We start from the raw sequence: 13,590 nt of genomic DNA, 5'->3' as shown, positions 1-13,590 counted from the left end.
CGCCCCTTCCGGCGTCGCGCACGCACGCGCGCTCTCGCCGGGCGCCTGCGCAGTCGCTTCCCCCGCGGTGCGGCCCCGCGACAAGGCTCTCGAGCCGGCTGTGTGCGCATGTCCGCCGGCCGCCGCTCTGGGCAGTGGGGCAGCCCGAGAGGGTCACCGGGGCGGGGCGGCCCTGGTGGCGGGTCCGGGGACGACGGGTCCCCGGGCTGGCCGGAGCACCGCCCCCACCAGCGCCGGGCACCGCGCGCGGACCCCGCAGACCCCGAGAGGCGCTGCCGGCGAGGCCAGGCCGGGGGCCGGGCGGCCGGAGCGGCCCCGCGGTGCTTGGCCGGGGAGTGACCGGCGTGACCAGGGGTGGCAGCGGCCGCCCTCCGCGTCGGTCTGCTGTGAGGCCAAGAGATGACCACCCCCCTCGCCCCCGCCGCCTCCTTTTTTCCCCAACGGCCCTCGGCAGGGCCTGCCCCGAAGCTGCTGGACAGGGGCTGCCTCTTGAGTTCCCTGGAGGCTTTGCTGTTGTCCCCCGAGGAGGTGGACAGGCCTGTGTGCGGCCAGCCCCGGCGTCCTGGTGTTGAACGTAAGCAGCTTCACAGGCAACCAGATCACACGGGGCCACTGACCACACCAACCGCGCGTGCTCTCGGACAAAACATGAACACATCCCCGCAGCCCTCTCCCGCTGGAGCTGGTGCCCTGGGGCTGTAACAGGAAAGGGCAGATCTGACTCCAGCCTGTATCTGTTTCTTTTACTTTAAACTCTGAATTTATTCATTTTGCTACGAGTTAATTACTAAAGGGATGTTGCCCCTAAGCTTAAATAACACATAAGGGTCCATCTCCGGGAACCCTGTGTAATGAGCGATAAACTGAAATAACTTTGTTTATCACACAAGAAACATGCCGACCAGGCCCATCTGTGAATGACTGTGGGAAGGGCGAAATTGACACCTCCCCTGGAGAAGCTGACTGGAGCTAGGAAATGTTTGACAGCACACCCTCCCCTTTTAGTATAAAAGAAGCCTGAATTCTAACTCAGGCAAGATGATTCTATGGGACGCTAGACCACCATCTTCTCAGTCTGCTGGCTTTCCAAATAAAGGTGGTGTTCCTTGTTCCTTGTTCCTTTTTCCAACACCTCATCTCCCTACTTACTGTCCTGTCGCGGGGCGAGCAACACGAGCTTGCCTGGGTGACACTGCCATTTCCCAGTTATGTGCAGTCTGAGCCTCCTTCTAGTGCTCTCTCCTTTTAGGTACGAGTTGTTAAGAAGCTTCCGGATACCATCCTATCCACAGCAAAACCCTGCTTCCTTAAACTGTCCCCAGAATCACCTACAAAAGCCCCAATCCCAAAAGGAGTCTTTTCCGATGCCTTCTGAGTCCCCTGTGCATCCCCATATGCATGGTCTCCTTAGTTGCAACCAGTAGTGATGCCACTTTGCTGAATACAGATGTGTTCCTGGTGGTGTGGCTAGAGGGCACTGACACAGCCAAGGCATTGCCCTTTTCCTCTGTGTACTTTCTAGAGTCTTCAGAAGTCAACGGCCCACTGCATGGTTTCTGTAATCCTGTATTTGTCATAGCAACTAAATATCTCATCCACGTGACCATGCGTCCACGTGCTCTCCACCTGCACCACGTCCCAGCCACCGCTGGTGGTGATTTGAGGAACTGGGATGCCCCTGTGTGGTGCAGACTCCTAGTGTTCCGTTGCCCCAGGGCAAGGATTTTATCCAGATGCTCATCCAGTATATGAGCAACCCAATCCTGGAATCCCATTTTGATTGTCTGTTTTCTGGGGCCACTTCTAGTGGCAATTACTGTATCAGTCAGTGTTCTGGCAAGAAACAGGTGGCATACTCAGAAAGATGGTTGGAGGGATGTTAGTAAATGGACTGTTCACAAAGGAAGGGCAGAGGTGAGTGAATACTTGAGGCGTGGTGACGCACTGATGGACTTTTAGCTGCAGGAAGCTGCTACCACTTCTGGCCTTGAGAGGACAAAGGGAGGGAGTGGTGATTGGGAAAGAGACTTCCTCAGCAGAGGAATGAAGCCACTGCCAAGACACAGGCCTGAAGAGAGGGGCCTCAGGAAATAAAAGCTCTGACCTCTCTCCTCCCCTTCTCATCTCTACAGGTGTCTCCTATGAACCTAACCAGGTGATGCATTCTGTAGATGAACACTTCCGGGGCACACAGCAAGGCAGAGAAAGGTGGAGAGGATCCAGGAGTCCAAAGGGAGGCTCTTCTACACGTGTGTCTAAACACCAGTGGTAACCAGAGGACACGGTTTTGTAAAACTGAAGAGTCACAAAATAGAAAACATAAAAATGTAGCTCTTAAAGAAGTGTTCAGGGAAATTTTAAAGTTTTACTGAAAGACATTAAAGAAGACCTGAATAAATTGGGAACTATTTACCATGTTCATGGATAGGAAGGCTCAGTGGCAGAAATATGTCAATTCTCCCCCAAATTACCCTACAAAAGAAATTATCATTAAAGTCCCAGCTTTTTAAGAAATGTAACAAGCTAATTATAGAATTTGTACAGCAGAACAAAGGCTGGTTAGTAGCCCAGACATTCTAGAAGAAGAAAGAGAAGCAGGAGGCAGAAGGAAGCTGTCCTAGGAGGTATCAAAATGGATTATAAAGCTATAGCCCTTGACTCTGGGATATTGGTATGGGGATAGACAAATTCACCAACGAAACAAAACATGAAACCTTGACCTCTGAGAGTGTTGGCACTGCTGAGCAGTTGGAAAGAGAAGCATCTTTTAACAAGTGTACTAAAACTTACGAAAAAACAAACAAAACAAACCCTTAAATCAGACCCCTGCCTTATGCTGAAGGAAAAAATAATTCCTGATCCAAATAGTCCGATGACTATTTGGTGAATTCAATACCTACGTTGTGTTTGTAAAGGATAAAATCAGTAAACCTGCCACCTCTCCTCTGGTCCGTCTGGGAAGGTGTGAGCAGGAGTCAGGGTGCTGGGAGATAACACATATGGTGATGAAAGGAAAGACACTTGGGAAGCCAGACATGAGGACAAGGTGTTCAGCCGAGCAAGCCATCTGACCACCAGGGCACTGATCTGATAACCCTGAGAAGGGCAGAGGGGGCTGAAGGGCAGAAGAAGGAAAGGTGGGCCAGAAAAGGGGGTTTCAACCCAAGAGTGGGCATTGGGAGCCAAGGCAAGGGGCAATAGTGAGCCATCGTCATCATGGGGCCCTAAGGAGTTGAGTGGGTTGGCCACAGAGGGAGGGCAGAGAAAGCAACTTTGGCAGGAGAATTGCAGAAGGGACGAATCTGGAGGCTGGGGGTCCAGCCAAGTGTATTTCTGTAGAGAGTGTAGACTGAAGAGGGAATTCTAACTTAAACACCAGCTCCTCCACCTCACTGCTTATACTCACTCAGATACCCAGCTCCAACGTGCAGGGTCCCGACCCTGCCTGTCACCTGAGTGATGCCATCTACCCATGGAATCGACATTGTTTCCAGTCTGTCTCCACGTTGCCAGGGGAGGTGAGCTCTTTTGGCCTTTCTGTGTCTGGGTTTCAGCTCGTGGCTGCATGTGTGGGTCCCAGCGTTCGTGAAGCCTCCCAGTGCACCAAGAGCCCCAGACAGCTCTGTGTGTGCCTCTGGGTGGGATTCTGAGTGATAGCCATGATAAACGCCACCTGTGCGTGTCTCGCGTGTGCCGGGCATTGGTCTAATGCTCTCTATGTACTATCTCACTTAAGTTGCAGCACAGCCCACAGGGTGTACGCATGCCCTTGTCATCTGCACGACAGGAAGGGTCATGAGCTGGTGGAGGATGACACCAGCAGGTGGTTCACGTGCACACTGTAGGAGCACCTCCCATAAATCACAAGGGACAAGGGGGCCAGAAGGTAAGTGCACAGATGTTAATGAGTATCCGGGTGTAAGACAGGAGGGCGGCGGGCACAGCCACTCCAGGAATGCCAGTTAACATCAAAACAGTGAAAGGTTCAACCCCCAGCAGGCCTTGAGGCTCAGGATGGTGAGAGATTTAACTTCCAGCAGATCTTGAGCTTCATTATACGCCCATCGTAATATATTAACGTGGGGAAGGACACGCCCACAGGCGCCATGGCAGTCCCGAGGTCAGCCACAAAAGGTCAAGAGTGGGAAATGGCCAGCTTCCTGGGAATCCCAGCCCCTTCCCCGTAGACTGGTCCTTCTAATTATTAGCATAGGAAGCCACCAAGCCCATAAGTACCAGCAACAGCACCTCGCAGCCACCCCTCTCTCTGTTCTGAGACGGCCCACATTCTGTCTACGGAGTGTGTACCTACTTTTAATCTGAGCACCCAACCCCCATACCTCGTGGCCCTTCTCTTGCCTTTCAGTGTATCTCTCTGAATAAATCTACCTTCACTCAACTGTGGCTTGCTCTTGAATTCTTTCCTGCACGAAGCCAAGGACCCACACTTGGCAGGGCGCATCCCAGGGGCCCAACAGAGACCTGGGACACAGCCTTTCTCATGCCCCACAGCTGTTTTCCTGCATCAGCTGTTTATGTATGACTGAAATATGGTGCTGTCCACCAGAAATGGACACATTGTAAATTGACTATACTTCAATAATAATAATAAAAAATAACAAAAATTAAACAGGGGGGAGGGTATAGCTCAGTGGTACAGTGTGTTCTTAGCATGCACGAGGTCCTAAATTCAATCCCCAGTACCTCCATTAAAATAAATAAGTAAATAAATGAACCAAATTATCTCCCCCAAAATAAAAAATAAATAAAATGTTGAAATAAATAAATAAATAAATAAATAAATAAATAAATAAATAAAAAGATGGATGTTGTAAACTGGCCATTCAAAGAGGGGGAGCTCAAATGCTCAACAAGTGTAGGAGGGCCTCTGGAACTCACTAACAGTGAGAGAAATAAAACCAGTAAGAGAAATAAAACCGCAAGGAGACACAACTTATCTCCATCACAATGGTAGCAATTAGGAAGGGGGACGGCGCAGTCTGGGTGAGAAGGGGGCTCAGGCAGCTCCCCTGTGGCTGGCAGGAGGGCAGACTGGCAGAGACGTTCTGAGGAGTGACTTGGAGGTGCTTAATGAACGAGTCATGTCTCATGAGCCCTCTCCTGAGCGTATGCTCTGGAACATTCTCACGCTGACCCCCAAGGGATGCATTCAAGGCTGTTGCACAGTTGTTTATTTACAGAAGCTAGTAACCTGATCACCCATCTTCGGGGGACTGAATCCGCAGAATGTGTTACACACACACTATGGATACAATGCAACAGGGAGAAACAATGAAGCAGATGTTTGCAGAACAGCTTGTATGAATTTTAAAATTCCACACAAAATATATTCAGTACGTTTCAAGACACTGGACAGCAGGCAGCAAAGCTCAGTGGTCCCTGAGGGACAGGGGACAAATGAGGTGGGCTCTAGGACTGCCCCTACTCACGGCCTGGGGAGGGCAGGGAGGCTAACGGGTGAGGACAGTGGCCTCCTCGAGCTGAGGAGCCCGCTGGGCAGGCAGGCATTCACAGCGGGAGCACCTGCGCAGAGAAGGGGCAGTGCTGTCTGCAGAGACTTCAGCTGAGTACAGACCAGAGCACACTTGGGATGAAACTGCTGAGGCAGGAGAGAGTGCCACCTGAGTTACAGAAGAAATACCGTTAGGCTACAGGGCCAGGCGTAGTTCCTGCTCCCACCAGTTGGAGTCAAAATTCACATAACCTACAGGACACTGAGGAGAGTATGCAAAAGGCTTTGCCTTGAAATTGTCAGGCGTAAAGAAGGCCAATTTAAGATGGTAAAGGTGAGACAGGAGGGAAGGGAGCAGGTTACAACCATTAAAAGAATGACACAGCCATTGAGAAAAACAGGATAGGACGTACACTGGTTAGAACCAACTAGGCCCAAGATGGCGGGAGATTCCTCTCCCAGTAGACCTTGAGCTTCAATATATGCTCACTGAAATGCAACACCTGCTAAATGGTGCTCCCACTGGCATCATGAAGTTTCAAGTCTGACCATAAAAGGTCAAGAAGTGGGTGATGGTTCACTTCCTGGGACTCCCAGGCCCCTTCCCAAAGTAGTTGGAATAATCCTCCCACTTGTTAGCATGTGACGTCACCAAGCCCACAAAAACCATCAGCCCCACACCTCAGGGCGATCTCACTTTTCCTAGACAACTCCATGCTCTGAGGCCACTGATCTCCTTTCTGAGTAAGATGATCCACATTCTGTCTACAGAATGTGATCTCCTAGGCCTTTCTCTTGCCTCTTGAGATGGCCTGCACTCGGTCTATGGAGTGTGTAACCCTCTGAATAAATCCACCTTTGCTCTACTATGGTTTGATCTTGAAATCTTTCCTGTGTGAAGCCAAAGACCCTCACTTGATGGGGCATGTCCCTGTTGAGTCCCTGGGACCTGGGACATGGCTATCCTCTTGTGCCCTGCCCCCATTTTTCCTGTATCAAAGGGATAAACTCATTGAGGGGACACAAGAACCCTTAAAGTCTATATATCTAATTCTAGGGCTTCAGAATGCTTGGAGCAAAGCCTGGAAGAGCTTGGGGGAAGACAAATGCACAACTGTAGCTGGAGATTTCAACACCCTTCTCTCAACATTCAGTGGACCAGATAGGAACCTTGTGAGGGTGTGGAAGACTGGCGCAGCACTGTAAACAACTTGACCCGACTGGCATTTGTGGAAAATCCCATCCAACAATAGCAGAGTACGCATTGGTGAATGTACACTGAATGTTCACCAAGATAGAGCATCTTCTGGGCCAGAAAACAGTCTTAAATGATTGAAATCATGCAAAGTCTATTCTCTGACCAAAATGGAATTAATTAGAAACCAATCATTGAAAGATATCAGGAAAATCCACAAAACATTTAATGAAATAACAAACAACTGAATAACCTGTGTATACAAGAGAAACCAAAAGGAAAGTTGAGACAGCATTTTCAACTGAATGAAGATAAAAACATAACAGATGACTTTCTGTGGGATGTAGCTAAAGCAGTGTGTAGGGGGATTCGTGCCTACATTAGACAACCCTGACATCAGCATTCACCTAGACACTAGAAGAAGAAGGGCAAATTAAATTCTAAGGAGAAAATAAAAGCCACTGAAGAAATCAGTGACACAGAAAACAAAGACCATAGAGAAAATCAGTAAAAACAAAAGCTAATTTCTTTTAGACAATCAGTAAACCACTAAACAGACTGCTCAGGGGAAGAACAACAACGACCACAAAAGGGCAGAAACATAAATTACCACCACCAGGAATGAGAAGGTCGACATCACTACAGATTCAACAGATATAATAAGAGAATGTTACGGACTTCTTCGCTTAGGTTAAATGAATTGGACTGAAATAAACAAATTCATTGAAAGGCACAAATTATCAAAAGTCACTCAAGAAGAAATAGATGACCTGAACAGTTCTTTATCTATTAAGTTAAAAACATTTCCACAAAGAAAACTCCAGACTCAAACGGTTTTAATGATGAATTCTATAAATAGTTGAGAAAGAAATAACATCAATTCTACACAAATTCTAGAGAAAAGAACTGGAGGAAATGCTTTCTACCTCCTTCTATGAGGCCAGCATTATGCTAGTACCAAAACCAGACAAAGACACTACAAAATAGAAAACTGCAAACCAATATCCCTCATGAACTAAGATGCAAAATTCTTAACAAAATTTTTAGCAAATTGAACTCATTAATATCTAGGAAAGATAATTTATTGTCATAATATGACCTTTATCTCAGGAATGCAAGGGTGGTTTAACGCTTAAAAATCATCATGCAATGCAATTTACCACATTAATAGAATAAAAACAAAATTTTAAAAAATGAAATAAACAGAAAATTCCCAACTGATTTTCTGATAAGAGGCAGGAAAAGTGTTTGACAAAATCCAAACTTCATTCCATTTGTTAACTTTCTGCAAAGTGGGAACAGAAGGGAGCTCCCTCAGTCTTACAGAAGGAACCTACAAAAAACCATGCAGCTGACATGATACTTAATGGTGAAAGACAGTACTTTCTCCGAAGACAGGAACAAGGCAAGGATGTCTGCTCTTACCATGTCAATTCAACATGGACTGGAGATCGTAGCCAGGGCAATCAGGCAAGAAAAAGAAATGAAAGGCATTCCAGTTGAAAAATAACAAGGTAAACCATCGTCATTCACAGATAGAATGACTGTCTATGTGAAAAATCCTATAAAATCTACAAAACAGCTACTAGAACTAGTTAGTGAGCTTAGCAGGTTTGCAGAATGAAGGGAAGTAAACAAAAAACGATTGTATTTCCACATGCTAGCAATGAACAGTCGTAAACTGAAATAAAAAACAGTACCGTTTCCAGTGTCATCCCCCAAATTAAGTCCAGTTGATTGACGGAGCTGTTGAGTTCAGCTGTGCCCTCACCTGTCTTACGCCTGCTGGATCTGTCTGTTTCTGGCAGAGGGGTGTGAAGTCTCCAACTGTGACAGTGGCTTTATCTGCTTCTCCCTATAGTTCTGTCAGGTTTTGCCTCAGGTGTTTTGATGCTCTGCTGTTTGGTGCATGTACGTTAAGAAGGATTATGTCTTCTTGGAGAACTGACCCTCTGTCATTAGGTGGTGCCCTTCTTTTTCCCTGATAGGTTTCCTTGCTCTCAAGTCTCCTCTGTCTGAAATTAATACAGCAACCCCTGCTTCCCTTGATTCGTGTCGGCGTGGTCTACCTTTCTCCATCCATTTCAAAACCTCACGCTATTGTGGAGGACCCCTGTGACCCAGGGCCCTGGAGCTTCCATCCCCCAGACCGGTCCACCCCAAGCCTCCAGCCATTCGCCAGTTCCCGTCCAGGCTTCTACCCGAGCCCTGGTCCCCACGGGGACAGCGGCTCCAGTAAACCCCAAGTCTCCATGTCCGCCTGTCTGTCTCTCCAGTTTGGGGGCAGCAGTTCGCCGTGACCTCACTCCTCCTTGTGGGTAAGGGAAGAGCTGTTGAGTTTTGCTTGTTCAGTTTTTTACTTTTGTTAGGACAGAATGGTGATCTCCGAGTTTTCAGCATGTCAGACTGGAAACCAGAGGCTGGTTAATTAATTTTGGACCAACATGCCAAGGCATTTTGTCAGAGAAAGGGTAGTCTTTCCACAAATAGTGTTGGATGTCTGTGTACAGTTGGGTATCCACGTGCAAAAAAAAAATTAACTTTGAGTAGTATCTCCCATAATATAGAAAATTTAACTAAGAATGCATTGTACATCTACGTGTAAAATGTAAAAGTACAAATCTCCCCTGAGAAAGTCGGAGAAAACATCTGTAATGTTGAGTGAGGTAAAGACTTGTTAGATACAACAGCAAAAGCCCAAGCCGTAGGAGAAAAATTATAAATTATTAAATTATAACTTCTGCTTTTCTAAACACAATGCTAAGGAAGTAAGACAAACCATAGGCCAAGAGGAAGTATTTGCACATCATGCACCTGTCTGATAAAGGCTTGTGTGCAGAACACATCAAGAACCCTTTCAGCTCAGCAGTGAGCAAATGACCCAGTTAAAAGGTGGGCAAAAGATCTAAATCAATACAATGTATGGGTGGCGGGTAAGCACGCGAAAGGTGTTCAGGCTTTAGAGAACGGGGGAGAACTGCGCCCTCCTGCGCAGCTGGCTGGAGGCAAAGTGTCACAGCCACCGTGGGAGACAGCAGCTCCTTAGAAGGTTTCACTTTCCTGTCATCGAGTTTATTAAGAGGATAAGCAGGCACCTACTGTGGGGTTCCACTCCGGGGCCTTTCCCTAGGGGAGTGAAAGCTCGCGTCACACAGAGGATTCTCACGGCAGCTTTATTTGTAATTGTCGCAAACTAAAGACCACCCAAAAGTGCACCCACCCGCGGACAGAGAACCGCGGCCGACGCGCCCAGCGGGATCCCACTGAGTCATCCAGAAGCGTGAGTCGTTGGCACACACGACAGCAGGGATGAATCTCAAAAGGATTCTGCTGAGTGAAGGCAGCCAGACGGCTCTGTGTGCGTCCGTAGATTTAGAGTTCTGGGAACCGCTAACTGATGAGTGAGGACAGGGCGTGGAGAGGCGAGGAGGGTGGGCAGAGAGGGTGGAGGGACACAGGGAGGGGGGCGTGCCGAAGACACAGGGACGTGCTGGGGGTGAAGCGTCCATCATCTTGTGGGTGGCAACGGCCCCGGGGTCACTTGCAGAAGTGACAGCTTGTCAGCTGGCGCACTTCAGTAAGTGCCGGTGTGCTCCATGAGCTACTCCTCCACACGCGGTTTAAAGAAACACGAAATAACGTGCATTTCCCAAAGCTGCATGCACAGGCAAGTGTGTGCTCCCCACACTCCAAACTAGGGCCCCACCACGTGTCAGAGGACCTGGGCTGCCAGGCGGCCCACCCTTGCTCTGTGGGCAGACCCAGGTGTGGACATCACATGTCCGTCAGAGCATCTTCATTATGGCCAGTTGGGCATGTTTGGGGTCTTCTGACTTGGAACGTGGCCATGGGACAAGCACCAGATCCACTTGGGGCCCTGGAGACACTTCAGTAAGAGGGAGGCCCCTGAATCCTGGTGGGACGGTGTGCCTTGGCCCCCATGGGGACTAAGACATCTCAGAAAAAAGAAGCCCAAAATGAGTGTTGTGCAGAAGTGACCTGTCCTGCAGGGGGACAGGGGACTGGGCCCTACAGACGCCGCGTCAAGCCCCTGCTCGTCACCTGTCTGAGTGTCCCAGGGCAGCTGCAACACACCGCCCCGCAGGGGGCTTAACATCAGACATTCATCCTCCCCCAATTCCTGCAGGCCCAAGTCTGAACTCGGAGAGTCAGAGGGCTGCGCCCTCTCCCTCCTGCTGCAGGGGACGGTCCTTCCTGCCTCTTCCAGCTTCTGGGGGCCCCAGGCATCTCTGGGCTTGTGGCCGCATCACCCCAGCCTGTGCCTCTGTCACCGTGCTGCGCCCTCCTCTCCGTCTCTTGTCAGGACCCCTGTCATTGGACTTAGGGCCACATCGGTGAGCCAGGATGACCTTGTCTGGGGACCTTTAACTTAATCACAGCTGTGAAGCCCCTTTTCCCTAAAAAGGTCACCCACAGCTGGGGGTTAGGATGCAGATTGTATTTGGGGGCCACCAGTAACACCACCCAGGGGTGGGAGGCCTGGTCCTGAGCACCCCGAGTCCTTGGTCAGGGTTTCTGACACCTCGGTCAGCACATTGGCCTCCAAGGTCCTCCTTCTGGGTCAGACCAGCTCTGTCCCCACTCCACGTGTGTTCTCCCTCAGAAACGTCACACTGTCCTCAAGTGCACACCAGTTCAGTCTTGCTGGACGGGGAGCCCGCCTCCCCTTGGGTCCCCTGAGCTCTGACCGCCACCCCCCGCCGTGTTGACCTTAAGCTTCACCTTTAGGGGCTTCCTCATCTCACTCACGCCCTGTGTCTGGCCTCCCCGTGTCCTGGGACCTTGGCAGGGACACAGGAGAGATGGTTTGGGAGGGCAGGGGGCTGGTTCTAAGTGCGATTTGACACCCTGGGTTCACTGGAGCGGGGGATCCCTGGGATGGGGAGCTGGTAGGATCTGGAGACAGAGACTGGTTGGGCCAAATCCCGGAAGCAGGGTCACCGACTGGGGCCCCGAGAAGCTGATGTGGGGTTTAGGGTGTGGGGCTTCTAGGAAGCACAGGGCAGACTGCCTCTCTGTCCTGACAGAGCGGAGCCCGGGGGAGGAAAGGGGTGTCTCGGGGTCACCGCTGCCCTGGAAGAGCCTGGGCCTCGGGGAGGGCAGACCCAGGCGTGGCCCTGCAGCTGGCCAACGCTGTGGGCCTGGGAGGGCAGGAAGGCCCGCTCCGAGGAGGCCCAGTCGCACCTGCATTCGTGTCCTGGGGGGCACTCACCGCACCCCACTACTCCCAAGGGTCCTGCCCCGCCCCAGCATTGACCCCAAGTCCGTAAACGCATCCAAATCCCAGCTGAGTCAGGTTCGGGGGGACTGAGGGCATGACTCATCCCAGGGCAAAACTCCTCTCCCGCCCTGACCCTGAGACCAGACCCTGATGTGCTTCCGCACTGGGGCACAGGCGCACCCACGCTGAGAGGGCGGCGGCGGAGGGAGAAAGGGCCGAGGCTCCCAGCCGGTCCAAGGCCAGCAGGGCGCGTCCCAGCAGATGGCAGGCCCGGAGAAGGCTCCTCTGGGGCCCACGCTGCCCTCTGGGCGCGCTGGGGAGGCCCTCTCTGGACCTGGGCGGGTGGACCCACTGCAAGGGGAGCTGCCTGGCGGCTCCGGGCCGGGTGCAGCGTTCACCCGAGGGGTCTGTGCGTCTGCCGCCCTCCCCCCCTCGCACGGGGGAGGGTCAGGCTCAGCAGGGGATAAAACCCTTGAGGGAAGGCGCGTGCGCACGGAGCAAGTGCTTCCTCCGCCTAAGGCAGACGCCACGGCCCTCAGTTCCCACGCAGAGCTGGTGAGAGGCTTGTTAAAGGCGGGAGGGTGCAGCTCCGCGGTAGAGCGCGTGCTTAGGATGCACAAGGTCCCGGGTTCCCAGGACCTCTGTTTAAAAAAAAAAATAAGTAAATAAACCTAATTACCACCCCCCCACCAATAAAAGAGCAAAGCAAGGACAAATAAGAAGTGGTTTATTATCCCAGTGGAATATGATTCATCCTTAAACAGGAAGGAAGTCCTCACACAGGCAACAGCGTGGAAGGACCTTCAGGATGCGACGCTCGGAAAGTAATCCAGATGCAGAAGGGCAAGGCTTGGGGACTCCACTCACAGGAAGTCCTGCAGTGGTCAGACCCACGGAGACAGACAGGAGGGCGGTGGGGGCGGGGGCCCTTGACCTCAGCCCACCGGTGCGGGCGGGGGCCCGTCGCCGATGCGGGTGGGCACCGTCAGCCCCGGGGAAGACCCGCCGTCTGATCTCGCTCAGCCACCTGCGCTGTCTTTGGTTCCACCTCAGGCACAGAGGCCTGTAACCCTCCCCAGGGCGCTGCTCCCGGGGCGAGGGCCCTCGGGCGACCTGTGCTCCATGCTGGTGGGTGTGGGTGAGACGGGGCAGACCTCAGCACCCGGCAGCGGGATGGTCTGGAGAGGCTTCCTGATGTAAAGCGAAGACTCCCGCGGGTCCCTCTGGGGGACGGGGACGCATTCCAGGGAAGAGTGGCTCCTTCCTCGCTGGATGTTCAGGAGCAGTACTGCTGTGACAGCAGGACCGGAGGCAGAGGACAGCGACCTGGCGAAGGCTGGCCAGGCCAGGCGAGGGCCATGCCTGGCGCAGGACGGGCCCCAGACGGCGCACTCCGGGAGCGATTCCAAGGGAAACCCTGGCGGCCGCAGGGGCAGGTGCAGTGCAGAGGTCCCGGCCACTTGCAGGTGGGCAGCCCTCTGAGCAGAGACTTCAGGACGGACCAAGATCACGGACAGGGTTCCAGGAGTTGGGAACGCGGCGATCAGCTCTCTGCTCGGTGAGCCCTGGGCAGACTCCCCCAGTGCCGGCTCAGCCGCCCAGCGCCGGGTCCAGGCGGCGCCGCACCCCTGCTTCCACTCACGGGATGACCACGACGTGTCCCTGCTGGGGCCAGCACAG

At 51.9% G+C, this 13,590-nt stretch overlaps 2 long non-coding RNA genes across 2 annotated transcripts; both read left to right on the top strand.

The window, feature by feature from the left end:
• The first annotated feature begins 126 nt into the window (after positions 1 to 126).
• Positions 127 to 2,431, top strand: LOC140698860 (uncharacterized). Its single transcript, XR_012076877.1, has 2 exons — positions 127 to 574; positions 2,133 to 2,431. It is a non-coding gene; the product is annotated as an uncharacterized lncRNA (long non-coding RNA).
• A 1,258-nt stretch (positions 2,432 to 3,689) lies between these two features.
• Positions 3,690 to 4,399, top strand: LOC140698859 (uncharacterized). The gene is made up of 2 exons (XR_012076876.1): positions 3,690 to 3,886; positions 4,000 to 4,399. It is a non-coding gene; the product is annotated as an uncharacterized lncRNA (long non-coding RNA).
• The last annotated feature ends 9,191 nt before the right edge of the window (positions 4,400 to 13,590 follow it).

Source organism: Vicugna pacos, chromosome 10 (genome assembly GCF_048564905.1).
Source record: "Vicugna pacos chromosome 10, VicPac4, whole genome shotgun sequence".
In the NCBI taxonomy this organism is placed as follows: Eukaryota; Metazoa; Chordata; class Mammalia; order Artiodactyla; family Camelidae; genus Vicugna; species Vicugna pacos.
Note: the sequence above shows the minus strand (reverse complement) of the source record. Positions and strands in the feature narration are given on the sequence as shown.